The sequence below is a fragment of the Carcharodon carcharias genome, chromosome 2 (genome assembly GCF_017639515.1).
Source record: "Carcharodon carcharias isolate sCarCar2 chromosome 2, sCarCar2.pri, whole genome shotgun sequence".
Classification (NCBI taxonomy): Eukaryota; Metazoa; Chordata; class Chondrichthyes; order Lamniformes; family Lamnidae; genus Carcharodon; species Carcharodon carcharias.
Window position 1 is genome coordinate 187,506,270 of NC_054468.1, and position 20,771 is coordinate 187,527,040.

General features: G+C 42.0%; 1 long non-coding RNA gene across 1 annotated transcript; it reads left to right on the forward strand.

Annotated features, from left to right (window-relative positions):
- The first annotated feature begins 1,550 nt into the window (after nt 1-1,550).
- LOC121274922 lies at nt 1,551-19,864 on the forward strand. Its single transcript, XR_005942323.1, has 3 exons — nt 1,551-1,742; nt 9,515-9,635; nt 19,692-19,864. It is a non-coding gene; the product is annotated as an uncharacterized LOC121274922 (long non-coding RNA).
- The last annotated feature ends 907 nt before the right edge of the window (nt 19,865-20,771 follow it).

The window sequence follows — 20,771 nt, forward strand, 5'->3', positions numbered from 1 at the left end:
CCACCCGCAATTGGCTGCACACCAACATTTTACGTGCGTGGGCCAATTAAGGCCCGTCCAGCATGACGCGCACCGGGAAGCGCTGAGTGCTCCCTGTGTGGGCGGGGGGAGTAGGCTGAGTCAGGGCCTGCGCTCTTCCAAAGAGCTGACTCAGGGAGATAAGTTTGATTTGTACAAGTTTTAATAAAATTTAGGCAAAAAAATGTTTTAAGACATGTCTTCTCATGTGATAGTGTCAAATGAGCTGGGACATGCCAATGAATTTTATTTTAAAATTTTACTAACTTTAAAAACCTTCATGAAACCTCATCCCGCCTATGGATGAGGTTTCATGATAAATGCGAAGGCCACCTGAGCTCTTCGCCTACCCACCAACCTTAAGGTTGGACGGGCAGCTCAGTTAAATATTTTAATTGATATTTAAGTGGCCTTAATAGGCCTTTGACAGCTCAGCAGGTGCGCAGCTGACTCCGGTGCACGCACACCGAACTGAATGTCTGAATGACGCGCTGTGACGTCGGGATGCACGCCTGATGTCATAAAGTCACAGAGTCATAGAGATCTACAACACAGAAAAAGGCCCTTCGGCCCATCAAGTCTGCGCCAGTCAAACATGTATTTAACTATTCTAATCCCATTTTCCAGCACTAGGTCCATAGCCTTGTACGCCATGGCATCACAAGTGCACATCCAAATACTTTTTAAATGTTATGAGGGTTTCAACCTCTACTGCCATTCAGGCAGTGAGTTCCAGATTCCCACCACCCTCTGGGTGAAAAACTTCTTCCTCACACCCCTCTAAACCTCCTGCCCTTTACCTTAAATCTATGCCCCCTGGTTATTGATCCCACCACCAAGGGGAAAAGTTCCTTCCTGTCTACTCTATCCATGCCCCTCATCATTTTATGCACCTCAGTCATGTGCCCCCTCAACCTCCTCTGCTCCAGGGAAAATAACCCCAGTGTGGGAGAATAAAATACATCTACAGGATAACAAAGGGTTAAGCAGTTAAACCATAATGGAATGCTAAAACGAAGTCTCCTTGCACCGATAGCAGACAAATCTGCGCTGTCAGCTATTGTGAAGGAAGAAAAACAAATATCATAAACAAACTACCAAGGGTCCTTGAAAGTTAGGATGTCTGTTATCAGCACATGAGACAGGGCCTAGTCATGCTATCTGTTGTCTGTCCAGATGACTGGTTGCCAGATGGGCTACTCAAGGTTTTGTGTAACTATAAGCTAAGACAGAACAATTGTATGCTTGCCAAAGATAAAATTCCAATGTTATTAATTATGCAAGCTTTTACTATAACTATGTGTGTACTTCGATGCTTCCTCAGAGTGCCGGCTAGCTCCGTTGTATGCTGCTGGGCTCTCCATGATATCACAATTCAATAAAGGCTTCCGAGACAAACCTCCTGGGTCTGAGTGTTCACTCCGTTTTCCACGACAAATTGGCGACAAGGATGGGATCCGACTGAAGTCCAGTAGCCTCTTAAATTGGAGAGGTGATTGAAATCCTGGGCCGTCGGATCTCTAAAAAAGAACCCTCGCGGAGAAAGGGAGGAACAACTCTCCTAAGTTAGGGAGAGTACGAACTGCATCCTAGCTGAAACGGGGATTGCAGTGAATTAGCGGCCCAGCTGAAAGGGGGACTGCGAGTAAAAGGGTAGCTACCGACCAAAGAGACTTAAGTGACCCAAAGAATCGGAGGACTTGTTAAGGAACTCTTAAACACCGGTGAGCGCATAGGGTAGGAAAATGCGCCGCGCTGTTAATTGTGTTTTCTTTTCAGAAAAATGGGAGGTCTCAACAGCAGAGCGGGCTCTGCCACTCCCCCCGCTTCTCAAAGTACTAAGAACAAACTGAAACCGGGGAAACCGGAGCTTAAATCAGGAACTTTGAAGATGGGTAAGAAAATGAAAAAAGTAGTAGTAGTATACCCAGGGGTTTGAGTCCCCGGAGGTGAAAAGTAAGTAATTTCTGTGTTTTCTTTTGTGTATATAATTAAGTAAAATGGGAAATATGACATGAAAGAAACCCTAGGTTTCCCCTTTGAAGGGAACCCCAAATGCTTATATGTATGTCCATTTACGGTCCTGAAATTGTCCAATATGTTTCTGATTGGGTTAAATGAACTCAAAGTAAAGGAGAGAGCTTCCCACCAGCTGGAACTTTTAATTGGGACAGATTTGAGCACTTATAATATGTTTTAAGGGAGGTAGATATTCCGCTTCTGAATTTTCTGTAACTTAAAAAAAAAAGAATTGATCTAAGTTACAAGAGCTGTTTGTGCTGAAGAGAGAGAGAGAGAGAGAGAAAGGGTACCCCTAGGGGCTTAATGAGCAATTGACAAGCAGCAGCAGAGAAAATGTGAGCTTTCATCAGTTTGGAGATCCCTATAGGTCAAGCCTTCAAGATCCCTTTATTCCCCCACTGCTACTCGAAGCTTCGTTTGGAGTTAAGTTCAATATTATAGGAGTATCGATACATACCTTTATCTATGTGTTTGTTTGTGTGCAATGAAGCATTTGTATGTGAGCTTTAATGTGTTTTCTTCCCTGAATTGTCTTTTGTGTGTGTAGTTGAGCACTTTAGAGTTGAAAGCCCCATATTAGAGTAAAGGAAAAGTTTATTCAAACATTCCAAAGTTTTGTGTATAAGGTTTGCGTTGAGATTTCTGGCAAAAATCATAATTTGAAAGTAGTGTAAAGATAAAACAGGGCTTGCCTTTGTTTGAGATGTACCAACCCTTGTACCTCCCCCTTGCAGACTAGTAGGGAATAACCCTCATCATCAGCTTCCAAGCTGATTGGGATTAATACATACAAGTTAGTATTCTAAAATTCTGAGAAATAGAAATTACTTGAAATTCAGAAGGATTCTAGGAAAACGAAAAGACATAAACACAAGGTCTAGATGGTTCCAATGGATAAAAAGGGGTTTCTTAAGAAGAGATGAATTAAATATTAAAGGAAATCTGCTTTCCAAAAGCACTGGAATTTGAATTGGGGACAATCTTGAGATGTAAAGTGCAGTGTAATTTAACAGGTTACTTTTGAATCACTAGGATGCTATCTAAGATAAAGAATGTGTTGATAAACATATGGAAATTATAACTTGGATACAAATCATTTCACATGAAAAAGAGGTTTTTTAATTTTGATAGGTAAATTACAGTTCTTACAAAGTTTAAAAATTTGAGGTTTGGTTCTTGATAAAGTTCTCAAAAAGGGAATTTTCATTTTAAAAGGTCTGACAACAATTGGCACTAATTCAAATGCTGCAAGCTTTTGTGTTTGTAAGTCTGTTCCCAAAATATGAAGCTAAGCTCAAGACCTTGACAAAGTTTGGCAGAAATCCAATTTTTGGCCGAGTTAATGAATCTGTGATAATTCTAAAAGAAAAGGGTCAGACACAATTTAGTGGGTTACTTTTAAGACAATAAAATCTTTGAGAAGAAGAAAAGGAAGCAAAACATGTCAATACCTGATTTCTGTTTTTAAAGCTGTTATGAGAATATTTTATTCATTTTAAAGTCTCTCCAGGCAACCTGAACAAGATAAGATGGTAGCTGTTGCAAGTGTAATATGGTATGAGGCAAGTAGGAGAATGAGTTAGGGAAAGAGGACATGATGTACAAACTGTTTTAAGGGAATCTGGCCATCAACTGAGGCATTGGAACTGCACAGGGGAAGATAAGCAAAGATCTAGAGACAGGGATCCCCGTTGAAATGGAATAGTTAATATGGCCTAAAGAGTAAGGAAACATTTTAAACAATCAAGACAATAGAGAAACTGAACTCAAGAAAACCTTAGGATGATCATGGTCAGGAAAGAAAACTTAGAGGTAAAACTATGAGGAATCTGTAGTTCAGGAATTGAAATGTAAGGTGAAATAATACTTAACAACAATTTACCACAAGATGGATACAGGTAAAGGGAAAGCTGGAAAAAGGCTAAATAGATTTATTACTGACTATATTAATGTGCCTGTGAGCTACAAAAAGTAAAACCATAGGATTAACACCTTGATGACAGGCAGAATTAAGCTGTTTCCAGAGAGAACCATCATTGGAAGTGAAGACACTGAGCCATTGAAAGAAAGGATAAGAAGGTGCATTGTAGAGTTGTTTAAGGAATTGAGGTCTGACATGAGACAGCAGCAGGAGAGAGTAAACTGGAAGGAGTGGGGGTGCCTACCCAGGTGGATTCAGATCAGGGAACTCATTTCACAGGGAGAGTCATTAAAGAAATGTATAAATTTATGGAGGTTAAAAAGAAATCAATCAAGAGACAGGGAACAGCCCAATATTCTAATGCACTGTGGGCTACCCCAAACAGGACCGACAGGTTCACCCCATTTGAAATGATAACAGGTAAGGGCCATGCAATTACCTGAAAGTATTATAGTAGGAGGTGCAGGGCCACAGAAAGGAAAAATACAGGACAATGTAAGGGAATTAAGTAGGCAATTACATGAGTTGAGAGAGGAAGTTAAAGACTGACAGATGATTAAGGATGTGGAAACAGGCAAATCCAAAGAGCAACAATGGACCATACCAGGTAATTATGACAGGTGATACATGCACACTTGTAGATATGAGAACAGGAAGTAAATGGAGGCATTACACACAGTTAAAGATACATGACAATTGACCAAATGGTAACCCAGAGAACGGGAGCCGATGTTAATATCTCCACAGATATATGATCCAGGTCGTGGGCCTATCAGTACTGGCAACAAGGTCGGGGATCATCACTGCTCATCCTGCACCACAGGACGAACTTTGGTACAGCATGGACAGTGCCGAATGCAACATGCAATGGGGAATGGTAAATGTAACAGTAGGAGAACAAGTGCTTTCAAATTGTAGTAAGAGTTTGATTCAGATCGAACATGGGAGGTCCACCACTACCCAGCCACCTCCCACCTCTACTTTCACAGTCTGAGTAGAGATACCACACCGACTGATCCATCTTGTCCGACTATGCATCCAGGACCGATGAATGATTTGGTACTGGTTAATCAGAAGTTTTGTATGAGCTGGTACCTGTAGTTTTGAATGTATCCGGTGTCGTCCTGCCCCAATGGTACTCAACCCATACCCAAGCACTCTATGCGTCTCTGATGCGCCAATTGATGACTGAAGCAGTTCAGTTCAGTGGCGAGATGCGATCAGGCTTGGGAGGGAATCACGTTAAGCGCAGCCTGATAAATGATGCCACTATGATATTCAATATAGGGACATCATTGGTTAATCCAATGGCTATCGTGCTCGAAAGTCATGCAGGGACTATCAATAAATTAATTGAAATAGGGAAAAATATTTCAGACGAAGCGAGCAGAAATGATGTATGCAACACCTATGGATCTTGGGCACTGGAACAAGCCTGAGAAAATTTAAGACAGACTAAAGAAGGGGTAGTCCTTTTATGGGTAACTAATGAGCATCTATTGAATCTCTCACGACACGAGAATCATGACTCGACCGGTTGCCAGCTCAGGGGTTTAACACGTGTATGTAGAATGAATGTTGAATGTATAGTGAATAGTAATATGCTAATAGGCATTGTATTAGTAATACCTGTCATACCTATGTCAATGACATAACCCAGGTAAGACACCCACAGTGACTGCTGGTAAGGGACCCCAGCCACAGGGCCCATTTGTACACCTACAAATGGACTTTTTACAAATCCCTAAATGAATGGGATATAATTATGTTTTAGTTCTAGTATGTTTGTTCTCGCGATGGGTGGAGGCCTATCCCACCCGACGAAATGATGCTGTTGTTGTTGTAAAATTGTTGTTCATTTTACTGCTAAAGTGATAAAGGAACAGTTGAAGGCCTTACAATGCAACCATCACCTTTCATACCCATACCACCCCCAGTCTACTGGGGCAGTGGAAAGACAAAATGGTATTCTGAAAAACAAACTAGCTAAATTATGTGAAGAAACCAGTTTGAAAGGGCCTGAAGCTCTACCCTTGGCACTCAAGACTTTGCGCTCTGACCCTAACTATCTCAAGAGCTTGCATATACAGGTAGTAGAAGCTCAGAAAAAGCCCCCATTGAAGATTGCCATCAATACCAGCCTGAGGACCTAGTCCTAGTAAAGACCTTCAGGAGAAAGAACTGTTTGGAACTTCGATGGGAAGAACCTTTCCAAGCATCCGCAGTTTTTTGTTTTTATCTTTCCAAGTCCTGCTCACCACCCATATGGCTGTAAAGGTTGAAGGACGCCCTTGTGGATCCATGCATCGCACTTCAAATGGACGCTGACCTCGGACGGAAGTGCTTGTGCAAGAACTTTAACTGAGCCGTCGGAATGCTGACTCTGATTTGGATCCTGTCCTGCATGATCCTCGTGGGAGCATGGAATACCAATTCTGTGGTTCAACGAATGCAGGCCGTAGCCTTGCAAGTTAATCGGACTAAATGTTGGATTTGTACTCATTTCCTCTATGCAAGACAGCAGCTGAATTGCATGAGAGAGTGGAAAGGACCCTAGCTTGTGCTGCTAACAACTCAAACTGCCTTGAACGTTAAAGGGAAGGAAGACTTGAGTGCATGCCACTCGTTGTAAAAAAGACATTGTCCGGCAACAATATAGCAGCCGTTATCAGGTGAACTAATTTGCATTATGTATTGGATACTGCCTTTTGCTATATTCTGTCTTTTTGCTATATTTTTTGGGGTGTACCCAAAGGATTCTCAACGCAACACCTTTTTGTCTTCATGCCACGCCTATGCTAGACAAGTAGGACAGGGCGCCTGTTGGATATGTGCCCAGATTCCCCAACATGGAGGTGAGTCAAGCACCTATCAGGCAAAACCCATGACTGAGGAAGAAATAAAGGATCTCACAAACTTCCATATCCAGTCAGATGATGCAGAATCCAATATGTTCAGGGGATGGTTCCATTGCTCTCCACCTGCTAATGGGTGGAACTATACAAATCATGGGATAAGAATCAAGCCTCCTCAGGAGCCAATAAACGCCACCTGTTGGTGTTCAAATCTTGCAACTAGTACCTATAACCTGGGACAGCAGGTTATGGATAAAGTGCAAGAAATAAAGAAAGTTGGGGAAAGACTGAGTAATTTTTATAACAAGGATTCCTGGTGGGCTACAGTAATGGGGTGGTTCTCCAGTTGGGGAAGTTGGCTGGTGCATACTTTAATTGGGTTGGTCATAGCATGTGTTGCAGGGTGTTGTGCATGTGTTGCTCTGCGAATCTGCTGTTCCCAGGTTATTAACAGTGTCTCTACTGGATTAGGAGGAGCCCTAATTGTTCCCCAAATGATGCGCACTGGTCCCAGTGAGGACCACTGGAGCGGAGAAAAGGTTTACCCTGCCAGAGATCAGCCTTTTCCTTATGGTTATGAACCCCCTTACGATAATGAAGATACTATTCCTCATTGATGTTAATCTAGAAGATTAACAAGGAGGGATTGTGGGAGAATAAAATACATCTACAGGATAACAAAGGGTTAAGTGGTTAAAACACAATGGAATACTACAACGAAGTCTCCTTGCACCAGTAGCAGACAAACCTGCACTGTCAGCTATTGTGAAGGAAGAAAAACAAGTATCATAAACAAATTACCAAGAGTCCTTGAAACAAAGTTAGGATGTCTGTTATCAGCACATGAGACAGGGCCTAGTCTTGCTATCTGTTGTCTGTCCAGATGACTAGTCGCCAGATGGGCTACTCAAGGTTTTGTGTAACTACTCAAGGTTTTTGCGTAATTATAAACTAAGACAGAACAAATGTATGCATGCCAAAGATAAAATTTCAATGTTATTAATTATGCAAGCTTTTACTATAACTATGTGTGTACTCTGATGCTTCCCCAGAGTGCTGGCTAGCTCCGTTGTATGCTACTGGGCTCTCCGTGATATCACAATTCAATAAAGGCTTCCGAGACAAACCTCCTGGGTCTGAGTGTTCACTCCGTTTTCCGTGATACCCAGTCTACCCAATCTCTCCTAATAGCTAAAACTCTCCAGCCCAGGCAACACCCTGGTAAATCTCCTCTGCAATCCCTCTAGTGCAATCACATCCTTCCTATAATGCAGATTCCAGAACTGCACGCAATACTCTAGCTGTGGCCTAACCAGCATTTTATACGGTTCCAGCATAACCTCCCTGCTCTTATATTCTATGCCTCGGCTAATAAAGGCAAGTATCCCATATGCCTTCTTAACCACCTCATCTATCTCTCCCACTACCTTAAGGGATCGGTGGGCATGCACACCAAGGTTCCTCTGATCCTCGATACTTCCCAGGGTCCTATCATTCATTGTGTTTTCCCATGCCTTGTTTGTCCTGCCCAAGTGCATCATTTCACACTTATCCAGATTAAATTCCATTTGCCACTGACCAGCCCATCTATATCCTCCTGTAATCTAGGGCTATCCTCCTCACTATTTACCACCCCACAAACTTTTGTGTTAATTACAACTATGGTCCTTAACGGTTCCTTTATTTTACCTGCCAATATTTTTTCATGCCCCCTTTTTGCTCTCCTAATTTCCTTTTTAAGTTTCCCCCCTATGCATTCTATACTCCTCTAGGCCTTCCACTGTTTTGAGCCCTCGGTATTTGCCATAAACCTCCCTTTTTCTCTTTATGAAATCCTGTATATCACTTGACATCCAGGGTTCCCTGGATTTGTTGGTCCCATCCTTTATCTTTACTGGAATATGTTGGTCCTGTACTCTCCCTATTTCCTTCTTGAATGAGCCCACTGCTCTGATGTCACTGCGTTTCATTTTACGTATCAGTCAGTGGGCCCCGCCCCCGCTCGCCAAACCGAAAATTCTTCCCTATGTGTTTTTACGGTTGTCCTAATGGAGGTGTAACTGGGAGTTAGATTAAATAGGGGATTTAGAAATTATCATACATAGATTTACAAATTATTACTATGTGCTTAAAATCATTTAAAAAAATTTAATTAAGTTTTAATTTACTTTTATAAGAAACCTATAAGATTTGGTGGTCTTATTAGTACTGAATTCAAGGCATGCCTCTCAAAATGTATACAAATTGATAAACAGTTGTGGCAGTTGTTTCAAGTTTCCCTTTGGGATTTGAGAAGCTCAGCATTTACCCTCGGCTATCGGTAGATTATGATGCAGTAAAAAAGGCTATTCTGAATGCGTATGAGTTAGCCCCTGAGGCATACAGGCAGAAATTTTGGGATATAAGGAAACAGCCTGGGCAAACCTATATTGAATTTGAGAGGGTAAAGGAAAGTAATTTTGATCGTTGGATAAGGGCATTAAAGGTAGAGATAGGTCTGAACAATTCCATTTACAAAATGACTTTGTATGTTGACATTACTCAAAGAAAAGCTTCATAAATTCCATTAATACCCCTTATTAATATTTTTTCCTTCATAAGACTAACCGGAACACAAATTGTATCATCAACCACCATCAATAATTGACCTGCCCCAGTATCTCTCAAAATTTTAATCTGTTTATTTATTTTGATGCAGGAATAAGGGATCACTTTGCTCTTAAAGAGAAAACATCCAGAACCTCTAAATAGCCGGATTTCTTTCACCAGTAATCAAAGAAGAATTCTCTGGACTATCCTGAACCATATCCCCCATGCCGGTATGTTCTGAGGGAACACGTTTCACCTGTGCTACAGCTACAGTTTTTTATTTCCTTTTCTGATGCAACCTTTCCTGAGGAATCTTTAGGTGTTTCTACTACTATAATAGGTCTACTATTTAATGGCCAGCAATCTGCCCAACCGTATTCCACCTTGTTACAATGGAAACATTTGGGCTTCTGAATGTCATTTCCACCCTCATCGCCTTCCTTTCTGGTCTGAGGAGAAATTTCTGGGGAATTCCCAATTGTCCCTTCTCTTCCCTGGCTACTTGTCTTCCTTTCACCTTCCCATTTACTATCCTTCTCGGGTTTATGGGGATGATGGAAAAAGGGTTTAGATCTACAGACCAGTGCATAATCGTCAGCCATCTCTGTGCCTGTCTAGCTGTTTTAACCCGCTGGTCTTCAACATGGGTTCTAACTACAGGAGGAAGTGAAGCTCTAAATTCTCCCAAGAGAATTAATTCCCTAAGAGCTTCAGACCTATCTCTACCTTTAATGTCCTTATCCAATGATCAAAATTACTTTCCTTTACCCTCTCAAATTCAATATAGGTTTGCCCAGGCTGTTTCCTTATATCTCGAAATTTCTGCCTGTATGCCTCAGGGGCTAACTCATATGCATTCAGAATAGCCTTTTTTACTGCATCATAATCTACCGTAGCTCTTCCGAAAGTGAAGCATATACCTTGTGAGCTTTACCTACCAACCTACTCTGTAAGAGCAATATCCAGGTTTCTTTTGGCCACTTCATTTGCTTAGCCACCTTTTCAAATGAAATAAAGAATGTCTCTACATCCCTTTGCTCAAATTTTGGGAAAGCTTGCACAAATTTAAACATTCTCCACTAGGTTCTGGATTGATGGTTTTTTCATCTTCAGCATCTGAGGCCTCATTTTTATGGGTCAGTCTTTTAAGTAGGTATTCCCTTTCTCGTTCCTTTTCTCTTTCCTCCATTGCTAACTTCTCCCTCTGGAGGTCGAGTTTTTGCATTTCCTTTTCCCTTTGAAATGCTCTTTCCTTTTTCCTTTTCTTCTCCTTCTGCCCCTAGCCTTTTCAATTCCAATTCTCTTTATTTTTATTTTTCTTCTCTTTTTCTGTTGCCACTAATTCAAGTTTTTCCATTTGCAACTGAATCTTTACCAATTCAACTGACTCACTCCCTGGAGAACGTGGTCTCTCTAGTGTTCTTTCCAGTATCAAATGTTGCACTATTATGTCAACTATGCCTTCTTTCCTCGCCCCTTCAGGTAATTCTAACTCCAGCTTATCCACCGATTCCATTAGTTTACTTTTGGTTACTTTTTATAAACCAGTGATGGCTATGTTTTCCATCTGTAAAAAAAGCCTTAGCAACCTCCAAAGGTATTTTGAATCTCAGCTTGTATAATTTACCTCAAAGCAGCTCCAATTTCTATGTCTAGTACTCTAAACTCCCATGTACTCATTTTAAGGATTCACAGATCCCATCAAAAGTCAAGGACTTCGAATCCCACCATATAACGATAGTCCCAGACCAATTATTATTCCACGTCCAATCACCTGCTGTCTGCATTTCAATTCCTGCAAGAGCCCCCACTTTGTTATGATCCCAGCTCATGTTACTACAAGACAAGCCTGATCCAAAGATGGAATCTGGCTTGATCAGTCCTAACTTTTATTTGGTTGTTTAGCTACATGGAGAGTGGCTACTGAACAGAGACAGAGGGGTCACCTCTTGAGCTTTTAACAAAAGAATAAAACATTTATTTAAAAAGAAAAGATTAACTATATTACATTACTCCTTCATACACAACTATATCTTTATAGATGTATACAGATTTGTAAGGATAACACAAGTTACAAAAGCTAAGTTATACTCTAATGTTCCCATGTAAATCAATTGGTGACCTGTGGTCAGACGCATCACACTCTGAACCAAGTGACAGATGCCACCCAAAACAGACAGTATGGCTCTCCCCTCAACTCCCCTCCGACAGATGCTTGTCACACTGTGAGCCAACCAGTCTCAGTGAACTCTGTCTTTCACACAAGGATTTAATTTCTCCGCTGTCCAAGAACCCGATTTGGAATCATTTCCTAAACTGCTGCTTTCTCTCAGATGCCTTCTGCAAGGATCCACCTCCAGGGTTTCGAACTCTCCTTCCAAATTTCTTCTTCTTTGGGTCACCACATGCATTCAAGCTTGCTTCCATGCACTCTCTCTCACCGATTCAGATGTCAACAGTGCACCACTGCTTCATGTGCCCATACCAAAAAGTTACAGACCTTCAGCCATCTCTATGGACTTGCTGACTTTTCACATGCCTTGATATCACTTTAAATATGCTTCCTGCAGCTTTTCTTTCATTAAGCTTGAAGCTTTAAGTCTTCCTCTGCCCCTCACTCTTAACTTCACTTACCAGGACCTTTTTCCAGGATCCTGTCCTTCTTGACTAGAAAGTCTTCTTGGGACTTTCTCCTGTTTCACTCCCCTGGATTTGGGAACTTTATTCTTTAGTTTCTTTGGGGAAATCTGCTCTGCTGGCAACTGCTTTCAACTGAACTCAAATTGCTTCTTCTAGATTTTTGTGTGTGTGCTTGCGTGGGTGGGTCACTCTCTCTGGACCCCTGTTGCTAGGCAACAGCCAGGTCTTTGTACTCTTCTGTTTGCTTTAGCTTCTCTTAGTGTCATAAAACTCATTAGAAATGCAGGCACCTTTTAAGGAGAAACTAAAACCCAACTAGGCCTTTTTTTAAACACACAAATACAGAGATAGAAATCAAACTTAAACTTTAAGTTAAAATTCATTCCTAACTCCCACGAATATAAATATAACTTACTTAAGCTGTCTCTATTTCCTAACCTAACGGTTTGAATTTTGCCCGTGTTGTGCAGGCTTGGCGGGAACATTGGTGGGGCCAACCACCACCCGCGATCGGCTCTGCGCCGCCATTTTACAAGGGCGGGCAAATTAAGGCCCACCCAGCATAAGACATGAGTGGATGCGCTCACACTACCTGTACGGACAGGGGGAGGAGTGAGAGTTGGGGCCAGCATTCTGTCATGTGAGCGCTTTTGAAATAAATAAATAGGAAAAACAATTAAACATGTCCCCTCAAGTGACTGTGTCACATGAGATGGGTAATGTTTTTATATTTTAAAAAATTTAATTCATAAAAGCTTTAGGAAACCTCATTATGCTCGTGGATGAGATTTCTCAAAAAACGTAAAAGCCATTTGGCCTTTTCGCCTGCCTACCAACCATAAGGTTGGACGGGCAGCATAAAGTTGACCTTAATTACTTCCTCAATGGCTTTAATAGGCCTTTTAAATATCGGCAGGCGTGCAGCTGACTCCAGCGCACCCACCGAACGAAACATCGTAAGACAGCGCGATAATGTCAGAACGCATGCCCGACATCATCATGTGTCATTTTACATGCTGGCGTGTAGGGCCCACCCCTGTACGCCGACTGAAAAATCCTGGCCAATGTTGTTGAACGTCAAGGGGGTATGATTAGATCCTTTCTTGTTAGAGATGGCCATTGACTGACACTTGTGTATGTTACTTGCCACATATCAGCCCAAGCCTGATTGTTGTCAACATCTTGCAACATACGTGTTCAGACTTCTTCAGTACCTGAGCCATGAATGATATTGGGCACTACGCAATCATCAGCAAACATCCCCACTTCTGACCTTATGATGGAGGGAATGCTATTGATGTTGAAGATGGTTGGGCCTTAGACACTACCCTGAGGAAATCCTGTGGTGATGTCCTGAGGCTGGGATGATTTCTTCCAACAACTACAACCATTTTCCTTTGTATTATGTATGACTCCAACTAGTGGTAAGTTTTCCCCCTTATTCCAATTTACTTCATTTTAGTTAGGGCTTCTTGGTGTCACACTTGGTCACATGTTGCCTTGGTTTCAAGAGCAATCACCCTCAAGTCATCTCTGGAATTCTGTTTTCTTGTCCATATTCGGACCAAGGTTGTAATGAGTTCTGGAGTTAAGTTCCCTTAGCAGAACCCAAACTGAGCACCAGTGAGCAGGTTATTGCTGAGTAAGTGTTGTTTGATAGCATTGTCAATGACACCTTCTACCACTTTGCTGAAGGTTGAGTAGAATGATGGCCAGATTGGATCTGATTTAATGGTGAGCTATAATTCTCTATCATTCCAACCTGGACCAAAGGAAAGAGATGTGTATAAGGTTTGAATTATTCTTCAGTTTCCTCCTTGGGTACTGTGAGATGGGCTGTCGTTCTCGCACAAAATCTTTACATTTAATAAATTTGTGGTCCAAAGTTACAAGAATTATTACAGCCTCTGGAGCTTTACTGTTTCAAGATGGATTCAGAGCACTGCAGAGAAATCAATTTTTCCAATATGGTATTCAACAGCAACTTCCTAAATTTGAATGGGCTGAGGTGAGGGTAGAAATTGGCAACATTGCAAAAGATGGAAGTAGCTATGGTTCAGTTATTGTAACGCTCTTGTCTCTGGCTTAGAAGACATCCAGGGGTCATGGAAGGGGCAATATAAGTGCAACTCTTCCTATGATGTTGAAGATATGATGTTGGAAACTCAGCTCAGGGTTGAGTCATTGCGGATACTCTTCCTTCACCTCCGATAATTACCAGGGAGGGAGATGGAATGGATGGCTAGGAAACAGAATTTGTGGCAAGGCTAATGGCAATGGATTCAGTCCCCTCAGTGTTTAATTGGAGAAAATTTCAGCTTGTCCAGGGATTAAATGTCAGACAAAAGGTCTGACAATGTTGTTGTCATTGGCTGTCCTTCAATTCGAGGGTGACATCTACTCAGGGTTACAAGTTTCTGCCATGGGTCCTCATGTGATTGAACAGGCCGATTCTCGACCCATAAATCATTGGACACAGGGGGTAGGATGTCCCATGAGACAGTGGGATCTGGAGTGCTGCATTTGCTTCCTTTCCTTTCCTTTTTATCTGCTGGCCTGCCCATTATTAAGACATTGTGACTCAAAATGTGTTGCAGCTTGAAGGATAAGTTGTTGCCATTTTTATTGATTGGTAGGTAGTTCCTCCCAGTCACTAATGTCAATGCAGCCGTGCTTCCCAGAGAGTTTGAGTGTCTTTGAAACTTTTTTTTTTGCTTTCCCCTGAAATGTTGACTATTTGAGAGTTGAGAAAACAGGACCTAGCAGGGGAGATGTGTTTTGGCCACTTGATACAGTCTTCAATTTATCAAAGTTAATTTTGCAGGAGTTTTGCCTGAATGGTTGTGGAGCTGGCTTCAAGAAGGACACTAGTATTTGTTTGAAGGTCCTTCATTGAAGCTGGAGGATGCGGCAGAGACCTTGCTGACTGAATTTTCTGGAGCACTTAAGTGTTGCTGATACACGTGTAGGTCTCACTTCAGTAGAGGAGTGTAGAGGTGTCAATCATTCTGTGCACTAGGACTTTTGTTGATTTGTGGAGGTTTTTGTTGTCAAACACTCGCTGCTGTAGTTTGTAGAAGGCTGAGCTGGCACAACTGATCTGGTGTTGGATCTCTGCATTAATAGTGGCCTTTTGCAAAAACGTAGCTTCCAAAGTATGAGAAGTGCTCAACATATTCCAGATTCTCTCCTCCAGCATTTATGGGGGGTAAAGTATTTGGTTGACCAAATGTGGGTTGAGATATGAATTGTACTTTAGAAACATTCAAGGACAAGAAAAGTTTTTTGTCTGCAAAATTGAAGAAATCGAGAGTGGCTCGCAACTTTGGTGTGAAGTGGGCAACATCACTGCAGTCATCCACAAACGGTAGATTATATATGTTTATGGTGGTCAGTTTAGTTTTTGGCATGGAGGCGGCTGATGTTACAGAGTTTTCTATATATGTAATATGTAATATTGACACCAGTGGACAGTTGATCTTTGATGAGTTGAGTAACCATTGTCAGGTAGATTATAAATAGTACGGGGGCTATCACACAGCCTTGCTTGACCTCGGTCCAGAATTTTGAAGACATCCATTTCAGATCTCCCACTCAAGACAGTTGCAATCATATCAACAAGAAGCAGTTGCAAGATTGAGAGGAAATTTCTTGGACATTCAAATCTTTGCAACACAATCCATGGAGCCTTGCAATTTACTGAGTCCAATACTTTGCTCAGGCTGATGAATGCAATGAAGCAGTCCTGCTGGTGTTCTTGGATTTGTCTCGCAATAAAGGCCATGTCAGAGGTTCCTCTGGAAGGTCTAAAGCCACACTGTGTCTCTCTGGGAGGAAAACCCCAGCCACTTGAAATAGGCGATTCAGGAGAATGCATGTCAGGATTTACCCTGTAGGGAAATACCTTGATAGTTTCAACAGCATGGTTTATCTCTCTTCTTGAAGATAGTTACAATTGCCACATTCCTAGAGTTGGGAGAGGGGTGGGGGTGGGGGGGAGGGAGGGGAGTTCTTTTTCTTCCAAAATCCATAGGATGAGCGCATGCAGTCTTGATGTGAGCAAAGGCCCACCAGCTTTAAAGACTTTGGCTGGAATACCACTGGGGCTACAGGCTTTGTTGTTTTTCATCAATTTGATTGCTTATTGCAGCTCTCCTATCAATGGCGGTTAACCCATGGATTCTACCACAAGGTAATGGAGGATAGCCAGGAGATTATAAGCTGCCACTGTGGTTCATGGTTGAGGAGTTTTTGAAAATCTTCTTTCTAGCATTGCTACCCTTAAGAAGTGAAGGGGATTTGTCCATTTGACCTTGGTCTATAGATAGCCGTGATGGCTTTAAAAAAAGCTTTGCATGTGTTATAACCAGTCCTTGGGTGAGGTCTTCCAATTTGTTAAAGTTGTGAACGTGACCGCAATTTTGTGATGCTCCCGGGTGAGGAGGAGTGAGCTGGCCCCCTTCTTTATTCAATCATCTTGGTTGGTTGCAACAACGTTAGTTTAAAAGGGATTCCTCCCCCCGTGGATCTTTTCCCAGTCCAAATGTATTTATGTTTTAGAAGGACCCAATTTAACTAGGCTTTCTTGAGTTAAAGAGTAAGTTTATTAATTACTAAAAACTTGAGAATAATAATAAAAACACAACACACATACACACAGATCAGAAATGCGAAGTTAAGAGTCCAAAAATAAAATTTAAAAAGATAAATGAATCAGTCTTTGGCTTATCCATGAGGCATAGATGGCAATACGTTGTGGCCATTAAGTTGGGTGATTCCGTTGGAGCTGAGTTTGGCAGTTTAGCAGTTGGTTTGAAGACAATTGGTTCTGCAGGTTGGCTGATGAAGCTGTCCTATTTCCTTTTTGATTGTGACTTTGCTGATCTTTGCCTCCAGCAAGAGAGAGAGAGGGAGAGAGATTTCACCTGCAGCTTCAGGGGTGACTAGTCGCTCTTCTTGTACTGTCACTCTCACAGCACATTAGCACAGCTCTGCCGTTAGCTTTTTAACCCATTTTTCCGTGTGAATTCCTGTAAGGGAAAAAAATCCATTGGCAGAATTTTTCCCTAATCAGGCAGATGCAATAGTGCGCAATAAGATCGGGTGAACGTCCCGGTGCCATCGCACAGGCTCACGATATTTCACTTGGTGGGTGCACTCAGGAGGTGCAGTGCACCCGCCGACATTTAAGAGGCCTATTAAGGCCCTTAATCAATTAATTAAATCGAACTTTTCACTGTCTGTCCAACCATTCGGTTGGCGGGCAGGAAAATAGCCAAGTGGCCTTTGCTTTTTTTTGCAAAACCTCATCAATGGGCGGGATGAGGTTTTGACCAATGATTTTTTAAAAATTAAAACTTTTACAATTCCTTTTTAACATGTCCCTGCTCAAATGAGGGGACATGTTTTCCTTATTTTTCCATTTTTTATTTCTCATGTTAATAATCTTCAGCTCCCTGAGGCAGCTCCGTGCCTTCAGGGAACTTCCACTGAATGCAACCACGTGCATGCACTGCCTTCTGCGCTCACCCTCCTCCCCCACCCCCACCCAGGCAGCGCTGAGCGTTTCAGTGCGCAATTCAAATTGGCTGCTTGTTAATTGGCCAGCCAGCATGAAACCGCAGCCAGGGCCCGATCGCAGGTGGCGGACCATTGCACAGCCACTCCTGGGCCCGCCTGTCTGACAAAGGGAAAATCCTCCCCCTTGCCTTGCTCCCAGAGTTTATTTTCTTTGATCTCCAACCATTTTACACATTCTGAGATATGAATCAACAGGAGATGCATTTTAGATGACTGCTGAGATGTGGTAAGCAGTCTTTTGCCTTTGCAACCACGGGAGATTAGAGTTCAGTCGTTTGCATTTTTCCTATCTCCCTCTTAAGTGTCTCTGCTTGAAGAAGGCCATGACACCTTTTCATGTGCAACATTCCATGTTCTCCCAGGACAGGTCAGTCAGTACAATCCACATAATAATTTTCCAGAAAGTGGTCACTTTATATTGTCAGCTATCTTTTGTTCAGTGTCCTTGTTTGTATTTGTTTAAAAACACACAAGTCTTCCTTAAATTCAAAATGCCCGTAAGTAATTTGTGGCTGTAAGCGGCTTTAATGACACATGTCATGATGATCAGCATATTGTTGGATTTCTCGTGCTTTCTCTCCTTATCACACATCCTTTATCTTCCAGATTTACCTTTGGTTGCCAACCTTAGTTGTTAGAATGTTGCCTTCCTGACTTGCGACCTTGGGTTGTTCTGCCAGTCAACGAAAGCTGCTCATTTTATTCTAGGAGGTCACATATTTCAGCATTGTTCTGGTGATGAAAATGCTTGAACACAATGCATTGGATTCCTGTTCCAAAACCAGCTAACTTTGTTCTGGAATTGAGTTGGATTTGTGAAGATTTTCCAGATTGGTCATGAACTGCACTTGGAATGTCTCTCTTTGGTTAGGCTGCTTTAGGGCTGAGACGGATCTACTTCCTCTTGGATTTTTGGGCCTTGCAATATCTTGGTGCTAGGTGGACGTTCATCACCAATCAAACAAGTTGGCGATCTGTCCAGCAGGCATCAGTCCATCTTGGATCAAGTGATACTTAGATCTTTGACCCAATCAATGACATAGTCCAGGAGGTGCCAATGCTTAGATCTAGGATGTCTCCATGTGGGTTTGTAATTGTCCTTCTGGCAGAAGGTCTTTGTTATAATGAAGCCATACTAAGAACACTTTGTCAGCAGGAGGACACCATTTGCATTGACTTTTCTCACCCTGGCATTAAAGTTACCTGGAAGGATGATCTTTTCTTTTGCGATGGCTTTGAGGACTTCATCAAGGTCAGAATAGAATTTTTCCTTATCTTCATCAGAGTCAAGGTTCACGGCATGAATGCTGATGACAGTTGGTTACGGCTGAGCTGTAGGTTAGGTGTCATGAGACTTTGATTTATACAACTGGGGAGCTCTGGCAGTGCACCTGAGATCTTATTCCGGATGACAAGACCAATACCATGGACACGAGGGTCACTGTGAGCCTTTCCTTTCCAGGAAAAGGTGTATCCCTCTGCTTGCTCCTTCAGTTCCCCCTCCCCATGACTGAGGGTGGCGATGTCAATTTGGAATCTTGATTGTTCATGTGATAGGATTGCAGTTCTTCTTTCCGGATAGTCACTCTTGAGATTATCCATGAGTGTTCTAATATTCCAAGTTTCAAAATTTAAAGTTTTTTTTCTTTGACCACAAAGATTGTGATTCCGCAGGGTTTGGTTCCTAGCTAGGGGAAAGTGGGACAGTCTATTTTTATGGCACCTTGCTAGCCCACTCTTCATCTGGGGTGAGTTGAGGGTATCCTAAAGAGGACTGCTCAGTTACAGATGCTGTTGCCCATTGACACCTCTGTCCAATGACCTTCAAGCATCTGTCACCCGTGTGCAGATTCTTGAATAGGTTCTCCCAATTCACAGCCCTGTCACCATCACCACAGGACTTGGCAATTGGACCCTGGTAGAAGCCTGCACATGGCTTCGTTTAACATGGGGGCCACGGGATGCTGTCATTATCCACATGATGGGTTGGTGGTCAGATTTTGATGATGTGTTGTAACTTGATGACAGGATTACCTTGTCACTGCAGCTTTCTTCTGCCTTCACAGCTGGTGAGACGCACAGTCTTCCTTCGCATGTTCTGCCTTTGAAAACGTTTTGGATCCACTTTATTTGGCGCCTCCCCTGACCTTGTCACCATGGGTAGCCCTACGAGGAACAAGGAGCTCCAGGCAGTATTGCTCAAGTGATCGTCGGAGCGCACACGCCTCTCCACAATGTCAAGGTGTCAAACCAAGGAAGGAGTCTGGCAACACAGAGGTAGTAGAGGGGAGGGTCAAGAGAGGTGATAGTGAGGTAGAGTTAGGTTTCATTTTGTTGATGGATCCACTTTGCTTTTGTGCTATTTTCAAGTCTTAATAGAAACAAATGTTTGGAATTTCAAGGAGGGCTTTCTCAATTTCCCAATTTGCCATTGAAACTGTGGAGAAATACCATTGTTCCTGGTTTCTGCCAATCCCCAACGAAAAGATTGAGAGTACTCCCATGAAAATTATACCTCTAATTAGTCATTTCCACCTTGAGCAATGTATTATCTTCCACTGGTTTGGAGAGAATAGAAATCTAATTAGATAGACAGAAAATATATCCAATACATTTTCCAGCACTTCATCAAAAATAGGGCTCATTGTTCAATTTGTTGCCCACTATTCTAAGTTAGTCTTCACAAATGGTCATTGAAGGAGGGGCTGGGGGTGGGGTTAGGGGCACTGATTGCTTATCAATGGAAGCAGATTTATCCATTGTGCATGACAAAAATGTATCTGGAGAAAACCCAAACAATAATGGACTTATGTAACAAACAATAAGACATGAAGTTGATAGTTGAAATCTGTAGGATGAATAATCATTTTTTCCCCATTCTACAGCATTTAGAATTCCCGTGAATTTTATTTTCAAGGCATAAATGTCCTATTGTTCATAGCATAGTTAAAAGCACAGAACAAATATTTTTGGGACATGAAACCTTCCTCATTGATTTCTTAATTTGCAGTCCACATACCATTTAGGTGAGGTTGAGGCATTGTGTAATTGATAGTGTCAGTAATTCTATTGCAACACATTAGTATGGAAAAGTAAGAACTAATTGTGAAAAGAGAGAGATGGCAAGGTGTGAACAAAGCATAAGT